The following is a 12463-nucleotide window of genomic DNA, read 5'->3' as shown; positions in this document are numbered from 1 at the left end:
TTCTTGGTATCCTCCAAGGTCGCTATAGAAGTGGAAGAAAGAACATGACAAAAGCCTACTTGTCTTTAACTGTTCAGACCCAGAAGTGACTGTTTTATATTATCTTTATATGAGACATGTCACATGTAACCTTTGTACTTTTATATCACTGCTACAGAAAATTATTTGAATAAATCTAATCCCAGGTTCCTAGAAGAAGAAGCTAGGAAGTATATTCTTCTGAAGCAGCTACCATGAGTAAAATAAAATGAGATATTTCAATGCATAACATTTTCTCTTTCATGTCTGGTACCTAAAATCTTTCTTGATCTACCCTTTGCCTATTTTCCAGCTTCATATTCCTCCATTTTCTTTATCATTTTTTGTTCCAGCTATAAAAGAGTACTTTTAGATGCATCGTGCTCTATTTCATGATTTTATGACTTACAAAATGCCTAACATGCCATCTTAACTACTCCCTCTAGCCCCTCTGTTTTTCTACAAAAATCTTACATATTTTTAAGATTAATTTTCCATTCTCTACCTTGCAATTACAGAGTCAAGAGCTGTTATCTGAAAGTTTATTTATGGTATGGTGTGCTGAGGACAAGATTAGTCAGTGTTAAAACCTAACAGAAGAAAGAAAAGAAGAAAGGAAGGAGGGAAGAAAATATGGACGGGGAAAGGGAGGGAGGGAAGGAGGAAGGGGGCGAAGGAGGAAGGAAGGAAGGGAGGGAGGAAGGAAGGAAGGAAAGGAAGGAAAAAAAACCAGAAGGAAAATATTAGATTTTGTGTGAAGCTGGATAGGGAACAAGAGCATAAATAGATTCTGCACATCGCAACTAAAGATCCCACATGCTGCAACTAAGATCCGATGCAGCCAAATAAATAAATAAATAAATAAAATTTTAAAAAAATTAGTCGAGAGCATAGAGAAAATAGGGGAAGAAGAATTTGGAAAAGAATTTAAAGTCGGTGTTCAACTAGAGGACGTAGAACCAATGAAAAACAACAGACTTAAATAGAGATACAATTGTACAATAGACGAGAGAGAGATTTATTACGGGGATGTTAGCTTATCCAATTGTATTGATAGCTGGCTAAACAAGCCCAAAGTTCACAGGCAGGCAGTACAGAAGGAAGGATTCAAGGGAAGGGAAAACAACTGCAGGCCCAGCTGCTGCTTTATGCAGCTCAATGAAGTGAGTCAGCAGACTTGCAAGAATGAAATGACTGTGGAAGTACCAGAATGTAGAAATATTTTACAATCTTTTTTCCCTCTTAAGGATTCTGATCACCAACTAAAATTCTGGTCATCAATTCTGATGCGTGAGGAGTTTTCTCCACACATGCAAGCAATTCTCTCACACCAGTGGGGTGCCCTACAATTTAACTCGGTTCTGACATCATCTTCCTGGAGACAGCATCAGATCTTACAAGACTGCTCCCCAGTCCCGCTTCTGCTGCCAATCGAAAAGTCAGGTTATCACCTATGCTTCTAACCAAAGGGCTACAGATTGGAGGTGCCAGTGACTCCCTCCCTGTGTTCAATTAATTTGCTAGGGCAGCTCACAGAATTCAGAGAAACACTTTACTTACAAGATCATTAGTTTATTACAAGAGGATATAACTCAGTAATAGCTGAATGGAGGAGACAGATAGGGCAAGGTACGGGGAAAGTTCACAGAGCTTCCACGCCCTCTCCAGGCACACCACTTTCCTTGTGTTCACCAACCTGGAAGCTCTCTGAACCCCCTCTTTTTAAGTTTTTATGGAGACCTCACTCCATAGTCATGATTGATTGAATAGTTAGCTGTTGGTGACTGGTTCAACTTCCAGCCCCTCTCCCCTTCCCAGAGGTCAGGCGGGTAGAACTGAACGTTCTCCTAGTTCCTCTGACAGTAGCTCCCATCCTTAGGTAGGGTCCAAAAGTCACCTCATTAGCACAACAAAAGACACCATCATAGCTTGCATCATAGAAAATTCCAAGGGTTTTAGAGCTCTGTGCCAGAAAGTGGGAATAAAGACCAAATATATCTGTATCAGCTATACCTATATCTATATATCTATATCTATGTATATAATTTTTAAATCACAATATCACACCTGTGTTGCATGCAGTCTCTAATTTTAGTCCTTCTCTAAAGGGCTTCCCCCTAATTAAGCCAGCCTACCCAGGATAATCTCCTTTTTGAAGAACTAAAATCAACTGGTTGTGCAGACTAATCAGAAACATACTAGAAAGGAAGTTCTGTGGTTTGTATTTCAGCCTAGCCAAGCTGACACATCACAAAACAATCAATCTAAATGCACAAATACTGGATGTACTGGAATAAAACTTCTCAGAAGCATCCTTGACACTATCTCAGGCAGAGTGAGGCGCTCACTTCTCCTCCATCTGATACTGGCTTGTATATAGAGTCGATCAGTGTTGTTTGCATGAGTTAACGTTGTATAAAGTTGCTGCAGACACTGAATTAGTGAATACTGAACCATTGCTCCCAGGAGAAACACAGGGTTAGGTTCCTATGAGCCTCTGGTCTCAACAGTTTCATCAAACAAAATGCTATTTGCTTTATACATGTTCATTTGCAGTGCTGTTGAAAAACAAGCCAGTCTCATCAGTGTGGAAAACTGCTTTTCCAAATAACCCTTCCTCTATATAACGCTTAGCAGGTATTTAAAAAAATTCTTTTTCTACAGCTTCTTGATCTGTAGAACCTGTCTTGCTTTTTCTGAAAATTTAACATTTTCCATGCTGTATCACCTTTTGAAATATGCAAGCCAGCACTAGCCAAAAAGAATTTGAAATTTTCCTGATCCTGGGTAATGCCTCTGTAAATTTCTTTGGCTTTTAATGTCACAACAATGTTATTCATTATGCTATTTTTCCTCACTCATGACATCTTAATCCACAAATTTAGCCACTTTTCCATCTTTTCCATAGCTATAGCATGCCCTGCATACCCTTTGTAGCCATGGAAGTAAGCTATCTGCTTTACCTACGCTGAAGATGCACATTAGTGAGAGTGGGACTTAGAGTGACAGTTGCTTGAATATGGTCCATGGATAATACTGCAAATGAATACCAAGCGTGAAAATTTGTTAAACCTCATAAAATTTGTTAAACCTTTGTAGAAGCATTTCCGGTGGGTGAGATCACTCATATCACCTCCTTCAAACTGAGCAGTAGCACATATGTCCTGTATGGGCTTCAGATAGCACTGGAGAGTGTTGAAATCTACAAATATTAATGTGAAGAGAACTAGAAGATAAAGCTATATACTAATACAAAGCTACGTCATGTTTATCAACAACTTATCCCTGTCTCAACATAATACCTTGAAAGGTAAGTTGTCTAACAGTATATTTTATACAATAATTTCCAGTACATCACACGTGCAATAAAACAAGAGTGACAAAGAAATATATGTAACTCCCTGCCTACATCAACCTAAATGTAGGAGAAAGTGACAGAACTACTAAAATCCAGGGACCAGGGACATTTTAAACAGCCAATTCACTCAATTCTATTCACTGACACAATTGTCTATAGAGTCTCTGCTCTCTAGACACACATACAAATTAGCTGCAGAAAGAACTATTGAAGCTGAAGAAAATTGTCTTCTATTCTTTCTGGGCAAAAAGGGAATAAAGGTGTGACTGGTATTTTACACAGGAACAGGAAAGTCAAGTGTAGTTGTTCTAAGCTATTGTATAAAAATATGGTTATAGTTACATGTGTAAGTGCACATTTCCAAGTTTTTATTTAGAGTGAATATAACACTTTGTAAATAGAGCTGATATTAATAAAAAAACATAAATATAATTTATGTTATAGTAATTGCTTTTCCACCTTATTTCAGAATAGCATACATCTTTTTCAAGAAAGAGCAATTTGGATTTATTTTGAATTTTTTTTCCATTATGAGAAAATCACCTGCAATTTGAATGTATATAGTAGGACTTAATCTTGAAGAAATAATTTAAAGTGGTCAAAGTAGGTTGTGGGTAGTTGAAAAGAACAGTAGTTGGTTGGCTAACAAAGGAAAGGACCAGAAATGTCCTGAGTGGCACAATTTCAGAGATTCAGTACAACCTAACTGTCCCCCAAATACTTCCCCACTAATATTTTCCATACTATCCAGAATTTCATTTATTAAAGACATTGTTTTGGGCTGAACCATTGTTTTCAAGAGGTCTTGATTGAAAAATATGTAGTAATAGTAGCAGTAATAACAACAACAATAATAATAAAATGATGTTAACCTACCATATACCAAGCATTCCTGGAAGCGCTTTATAAATCTTTTTCCCTCTACCACATTTCTTTCCCCATCATCACTCTCAGCTAATTAATTTGCTTTTCATTTCAACGAGGAAACAGGAACAACAAGAAGAGAACCCTCACATGCCTCAGCCACTGCATTTGTCTACGGAGCTGCATCTATACATTCACTGTATCTGCCATCCTGTTCTCATAGAGACTCTAACTTTGCTCTTGCCTGAGTCAACCTCTTTTCTTGAGATATTAAGATATTTCCTATGCTTGCCCCCTATTAAGGCTATCCCTCCCTTCGCTCCTACATAATCAATGTTTCCCTCTCTACTGAATCTTTCCTTCAGCATACAACCTTGCTGTTATTTCTTCTATTAAAAGAATTAAAATTCTTCTTAATTTCACAACCCCTTCAAGTTACACCCCCATGGCTCCCCTCCTCTTTACAGTAAACACTGATAATTTTCCACTTCTCGTCTTCCCTCCTGAACTCATTCCAATTTGACTTTCACACCCACCCCTCCACCAAAACGGCTAAGCTGAGGTCAGCAATGACCTTTACCTTTCAAAACCCGGTGATCAAGGATTCTATCCAGTGGTCGATCCAGTGATGGCACTGTCCCTATGCTGTTTTAACTAGCAACAACACTTGCCACACAGAGTTTATCACTCTGTCCTACCTACCTCCATTCGTTTGGGACAGCACACACTCCCAGTTTCCCTGCTCCCTTCTCTGCCCTCGTCTTTTTTGTTTCCTTTGCTGGTTCCTTCTAACGGAAAATACTGCTCATCATTTCGGTGCCCCGGAACTGAGTCGTCATCACTTATGGTTTCTCCCTCTTCTCTCTTGGCGATCTCATCCAGACTCATGACTTTAAATATTATCTATATGCTCCTGACTCACATCTTTCTCTCTACAATCTACACCTCTTCTTGAACTCAAGTATTAAATATCTAAGTGCTTAGCTGACACCATCTTTGGGCTGTCTAACACTATATACCATTGCTTCTCTAAAACAGAGTTCTTGATTTCCCCTAGCCCCCAGCCTGCTCTTCTCACAGTCTTTCACATCTGAGTAAGTCTCTACTCCTTGCTTCTAGTTTCTTAGACCAAAATCCTGTATCCACCTTTCTCCCACATGCCACATACATCAGCAAATTCTCTCAGGTATGTTTTCATCATAGGTGATGAAAGAATCTGACTACTTGCTACAATCTTTGTCGACACCCTGACCCAAGCACCTATCAGTTCTCACCTGGTTTATTGCAGTTGCTTCCTGTTTTCTGCCTGTGTCACACATACCCCACCAGCTACATCTACTGTCCATGCAACAAGTAATCAGAATGATCATTTTAAGACATAGTGTATGTCATTCCTCTCATCAACACTATCTTCCTAGTTCACTCAAATGTACAATCAAATCTTGATCTCCAATATCTTTAGATACCATTCAAAGTAAAAGAATAAAGCCCAAGATCATCTAGATCATTTGTATGACCTTCATTAACTTATCTGCTACCACTTTCTCTCACATCTATTCTAGCCACACTGGCTTCCTCTTTGTACCTTGAATATCCTGGGCCAACTTAAGCCTCAGGGGCTTAGAACATTCTGATCCCTCTGCATGGAACCCTTGCTCCCTAAATATCAGTTGGCTTGCTATGTCATCTTTTCCCAAATGTCTATTCAGTGGGGCTGCCTTATTTAGAATTGCACCCCCCTCCACACACATACACCCCCCTTTTCTTTCCTATTTATTTTTTTTCTACAGAAACTGTCACTGTCTGACATACTATTTATTTTACTCATAGATTTGTTCATCTTTCTTCCCCTACTACAATGTAAGTTTTATAAGGGAGATGGTTTTCTCCTTCTGTTTGTTGCAGGATATTGGATAGGACTCTGACATTTTGCCAGCACTTGATAAATACTTCTTAAATGATGATGATTATAACAATAATAATGATAATAATAATAATAATAATAATGGGTACCTCTATATTTCCTGTACCGTTTTTACAGGGTTATTCGGTTCTCTCAAAAAGTCTCATGGTAGGTATTGCTATTCTTATTTATAGACAATCTCAAAGGCTTAAGCAACTTGACAAAGATAACAGCAAACAGGGTGTAAAATTTTGAACCCAGATTATGTGTGTGAATGTGTGTGTGTGCCTGTGTGTGTGTGTATTTGTAGAGAAAGAAAGTGAAAGAGACAGAAAGACAGAGAGAGAGAGACAGAGAGACCAAGGCTGCTTCTCACCCAGATTCCTCTCATTCTGAATTAGCAACTTTTTGCAACGATGGGCAGTTGTTGGTTAAAAGAGTTTTAGGCCACAGCCATAGTCTTAGTTCTATAGTTCTAAAGCAAATTTTCTTCAACTCTTCCTTCTTATTTATTCACTTCTTCTCCTATATTTACTTCTCCTTTACATATAAACAGAAAATGAGCTTAAAGAACAAGTAAAGTACATGATGGCTTTAGACAACATGGGAGTAGAAGATAACTTAAAAAAAACTATGAAATTAGAATTCTCAGATACATATTAAAAGATATTGTATCCTTAAAAGCAGGAAGGGGAGAGCAGGACTCAATTGAGCTGGTTTTCACAGAGTAATAAGTGCTGTTGCTAACTTCTTTCTAGCTATCAGGAAAAATGGTGTTGTTGCATTAAGTAAATACATAATAGTATCAATTAATCCATGTAATTTGAGGTGTGCATGTGTTTAGTGTCAAAATCAAAACAAAAAGTCTATGCCCAATTTAGAGGTGCCCAAAATTACTTCCAAAAAAAGTAATTGTCATTAAATGATTTACTAACAAGATTAATACATTTTGTTGAGCGATGCTTTTACAAAACAGGCTTTTAATCTGTTGTTCTACTTCACCATAAATTTTAAAAAATATGATTTAAGAAACTTATTTCTGTGTTCTCAGCAGTATTTTAAATAATTTATTACTTCAGTTATATTTGTTTTGAGAGTAAAAGCTACTGCCCAATATAGCCTTTATGTCATTCTTTGTTTCAAGAGTTTATATCCTAATGTCGCGCATAAACCAAAGTCCATGAAAGCCCACAGTGATTATGCCAACTCAGCAATATTTTGTTGGCACTTATTTTTCTTTCTCTTTATTTTCACATGGGAACTTTACAACTTCTAAGGTGTAAAGAAACTTTTAAAATCATTCTTAGACTTCCAGAGCAAGATTCTGGGATGCACACCAACAGGCAAGTGTTGTTGTAAATCCCCACTGTAAGGGAGGTGTAAGGTACAAGGGGGAAGGGAGCACACAGTGAAGGAATGCAACTGTATTGTGGCAGGGGAGTTACACACCAGGACTTGGGTGGCAATGGGGGTGAGGGTGGGATGGCAACAGAAGCAACTGAATCAGTAGTCTCTGCTCTCTGCTGAAGGCTTATGAAACACCTAGTTTGAAGTTAAGTGTGGAGGTGAAGAATTAAGTATGAGACTGAAAAAATAAGAATTAAAGATTCTTCTGCACAAAAGATACTCCACAAATTATTTCATCTTTACTATGCACTAGAAGTTCTTACATATGGGGGAGGGGTGCAGTCTAACAGCCAGCTCCCTGCCTAAATACATTCAGATAAAAGAGGTGGGCTCTCACACCCTGCTTTTGTTTTCATGACGTTTCCCACCAAGGGGAAAGAAGTTTTGGAAAAACAAACTTATATGTATACTGCAGCACAGGAAATTCCCCTTGACTGCATTGTGAAATTCTGTCTAGTCATTCATTCCAGAAAATGAATTAACAACCAGGATTTATCACATTGGTTTGGAACACAAGCCACTTAAAAGACAAAGACCAAGATGGAGAAGCCGACCCTGATGTATCAGAGACAACGTGGGAGTAGAAGATAACTTTAAAAAAACTATGAAATTAGAATTCTCAGATACATATTAAAAGATATTGTATCCTTAAAAGCAGGAAGAGGAACAATGAGAAGAAAATAGAGAATTCTTTAAAAAACCATACATATAAGGATATCTAGGTGACCTTGGGTTTGGTGATGACTTCTAAGACACAACACGAAAGGCTGGATCCAAATAATTTTTAAAAAGATAAAATGGATGTCATTAAAATTAAAATCTGCTCCTTGAAAGGCAAGCTACCGAGTGGGAATAAATATTTACAGAACATGTACCTGATAACAGACTGGTATCCGAAATATAGGAAAGGCTCTTAAAACTCAGCAATGAGAAAACAAATAACCCAATTAGAAAATGGGCAAAAGATCAGAACAGACACCTAACCAAGGAAGATATACAACTGACAGATAAGCATATGAAAAGATGTTCCACGTCACATATCATTACGTAATTACAAACTAAAGCCACAGTGAAACGCCACTACATACCTAATAGAACGGCTAAAATCTGAAACACTGACAACACCAAATGTCAATGAGGATGTAGAGCAACCAGAACTCTCTCACTCGTTGGTGGTGGAAATGCAAAATGGTACAGCCACTTTGAAAGACAGTCGGTAGTCTCTTACAAAATTAAACATACGCTTACCAAAAGATCGAGTAATGTACTCCTTGGTATTTACCAAATGAGTTGAAAAGTTATATCCATACTAAATCTGCTCTCAAATATTTATAGTAGCTTTATTCATAATTACTAAAAATTGGGGGGGAACCAAAATGTCTTTGAGTAGGTGAATGGATAAACAGTGGTACATCCAGACAATGGAATATTATTCAGTACAAAAAAGAAATGAGCTATGAAGCCATGAAAAGAAATGGAGGAGCATTAAATGCATATGAATAAGTGAAAGAAGTCATTCTGAAAAAGCTTCATATCATATGATTCCAACTATAGGACATGCTGGAAAAGGTAAAAATATGGTGTCAATAAAATGATAAGTGGTTGCCAGGAGTTTGGGGGAGGAAGAAGGGATGAAGAAGTTGAGCACAGGGGATTTATAAAGCAGTGAAACGATATGAATGATGCTGTAATGGTAGATACACATCATTAAACTCATAGAATATATAAGACAAAGAGTTAGCCTTAATGTAAACTACGCCTCAACAAATGACCCAATTTCATTTCTTTTTATGGCTGAGTAATATTCCATTGTATATATGTACCACATCTTCTTTATCCATTCCTCTGCTGATGGACATTTAGGTTGTTTCCATGTCCTAGCTATTGTAAACAGTGCTGCTATGAATATTTGGGTGCTTGTGTCTTTTTGAATTATGATTTTCTCTGGGTATATGTCCAGTAGTGGGATTGCTGGGTCATATGGTAGTTCTATTTTTAGTTTTTTAAGGAACCTCCACAGTGTTCTACATAGTGGCTGTATCAATTTACATTCCCACCAATAGTGTAAGAGGGTTCCCTTTTCTCTACACCCTCTCCAGGATTTATTGTTTGTAGATTTTTTGATGATGGCCATTCTGACCAGCGTGAGGTGATAGCTCACTGTAGTTTTTATTTGCATTTCTCTAATAATTAGTGATATTGGGCATCTTTTCATGTATTTGTTGGCCATGTGTATGTCTTCTTTGGAGAAAAGTCTATTTAGGTCTTCCACCCATTTTTTGATAGGGTTGTTTGTTTTTTGATATTGACCTGAATACAGAGTGAAGTAAGTCAGAAAGAGAAAAACAAATATCATATATTAACGCATATATGTGGAATCTAGAAAAATGGTATAGATGACCTTATTTGTAAAGCAGAAATAGAGACACAGACGTAGAGAACGAATGTATGGATACCAAGGGGGAGAGGGGGGGATGGGAGGAACTGGGAGATTGGGATTGATATACATATGCACTATTGATACTATGTATAAAATAGACAACTGATGGGAACATACTGTATAGCACAGGGAACTCTACTTAAAGCACTGTGGTGTCCTAAATGGGAGGGAAATCCAAAAGGGAGGGGATATATGTATACCTAGGCTGATTCATTTTGCTGTGCAGTAGAAGAGACCACAACATTGTAGAGCAACTATACTCCAATAAAAATTAATTAATAAAAAATGTTAACTCTGGACTTTATTTAATAATAATGTATCAGTATTGGCTCATCAGTTGCAATAATGTATCATGCAGTGAAAGATGTTAATAGGGATAACTGTGTGTGTCGTGTGGGTGGTAGACGGATAGGAGAACTCTCTGAACTTTCCATTAAATGCTTCTCTAAACCTAAAAGGGCTTCCCCAAAACAAAGTCTAATATAAAAAAATAAAGTTGTACATGTAAAGTTATACACACACACACACACACACACACACACACACACACACACACAAGTCCTTCAGTATCTGCAGGGGATATTGGTTCCAGGAGCCCATTCAGTATACCAAAATCCATGGATGTTCAAGTCCCACAGTCGGCCCTCTGTATCCTGGAGTTGGCATCCAGAGATTCAATCAATCGCAGATAGGAATTTCAATCCTCGGTTGGTTGGTTGAATCCTTGGATGGGAAACCCATGAATACAGAGGACCGACTGTATATATATTGAGAAATATCCACTTGTGAGGGGAACCGGGCAGTTCAAACTTATGTTGTTCAAGGGTCAGCTGGAGAGAGACAGACAGACAGACACAGAGAGAGAGACGATTAGTTTCAATTTAGTTTTGTCTTAAGTTCTGGGAAATATCTTTGATTTTATCTTCCAGCACTTTTATAGGCCGGTGCTGTAAAAACCAGTTTCTAGGAGGAAGACACAAAAGGAAAACAAACATTTTTTAAGATGCTCACCCTCACCGTAATTAAATTTAATTTTTTCAAACCAAGATATGCCATTTTTCATCCATCATACTGTAAATATTTTATAGTTTCATATTAATCAGAGTTGATGAGTGTGAGAAAATTGTCACATCTTATTCACTTTTTGGATATATAAATAGATTTAACATTTGTAGAAAGCAATTTATAATATTTAGTCAATTATAAAATGCATGAATAATTTGGTCTAGTAGTTTTGCAGTCAGGCATTTATCCTAATTTTTTCCACAACATGTTCTCCAAAGTAGGATTTCTGGGACAAATGATTTATGTGTATCCATAGATACAGGGAGATGCCAGCTAAGAAGACCAGATGCTACTGTCCTACAGGCAGTTGCCGGCAACTTAGGCAGGGCCGTCACGTAGTGTGAAGCACACCACTGTTACCACACCCAGATGTAAAGCCAGCCATGACTCAGAAGTTTTGTCCAGAGGAGACATAAAAGAGAGAGCTATGAAGCTTTTCCCAAAATAATCAGAACAGCGTAGGGCATTTCAAGCCTAAGGGAGCTCTTAAAGACATTAGAAGTTTTTGGTTTTAATTTTTTTTCTATTTCTTCATTTATTTTGGCTGCGTTGGGTCTTCGTTGCTGTGTGCGGGCTTTCTCTAGTTGCAGTGAGTGGGGGCTACTCTTCGTTGCGGCGCACAGGCTTCTCATTGCGGTGGCTTCTCTTGTTGCAGAGCATGGGCTCTAGGCGTGCGGGCTTCAGTAGTTGCAGCACGGGGCTCAGTAGTTGTGGCTCACGGGCTCTAGAGCACAGGCTAAGTAGTTGTGGCGCACGGGCTTAGTTGCTCCACGTCATGTGGGATCTTCCCGGACCAGGGCTCGAACCCTTGTCCCCTGCATTGGCAGGCGGATTCTTAACCACTACAACCACCAGGGAAGTCTGACATTGGAAGTTTTGAAACAAAGGAGTTAAGATGAGACTTGTAGCTTCATTAAAGTTATAAGCTAAACCACCTCTTTTTTTTTTTTAAATATCTTTATTGGAGTATAATTGCTTTACAATGTTGTGTTAGTTTCTGCTGTACAACAAAGTGAATCAGGTGTATGTATACATATAAACCACCTTTTTACTCTGGTGGCATCTTCCTTCTGATTCTCCTCTCTCTTTTCCTATTTAATTTTTCCCCTCTTATGGTACTGTCCATTTTTGTTTAATATTATCTATTCTTTTGCTTACCTCTAGGAAATTTCACCCATTCCCATTCACTCCTCTCTCCATGTGTATCACCCACAATCCTGCACCTTTTAGTTAAGAAGCTTTCTTGAACACTAGTCCTAAATATCCAATTTCTACATCACTACTCAATTCTACATTGCTATAATAGTGATCCTACTGTCTTCATGCCTTAGCTCAGATTTATTCCATTTCTTGCCCATGTTATTTCAGAGATATACTGACCAGTCATCTGGATTTTAGGTTACACACT

Source organism: Balaenoptera ricei, chromosome 5 (genome assembly GCF_028023285.1).
Source record: "Balaenoptera ricei isolate mBalRic1 chromosome 5, mBalRic1.hap2, whole genome shotgun sequence".
In the NCBI taxonomy this organism is placed as follows: domain Eukaryota; kingdom Metazoa; phylum Chordata; class Mammalia; order Artiodactyla; family Balaenopteridae; genus Balaenoptera; species Balaenoptera ricei.
The sequence above is the reverse complement of the archived record's forward strand: the minus strand, read 5'-3'. Positions refer to the sequence as shown.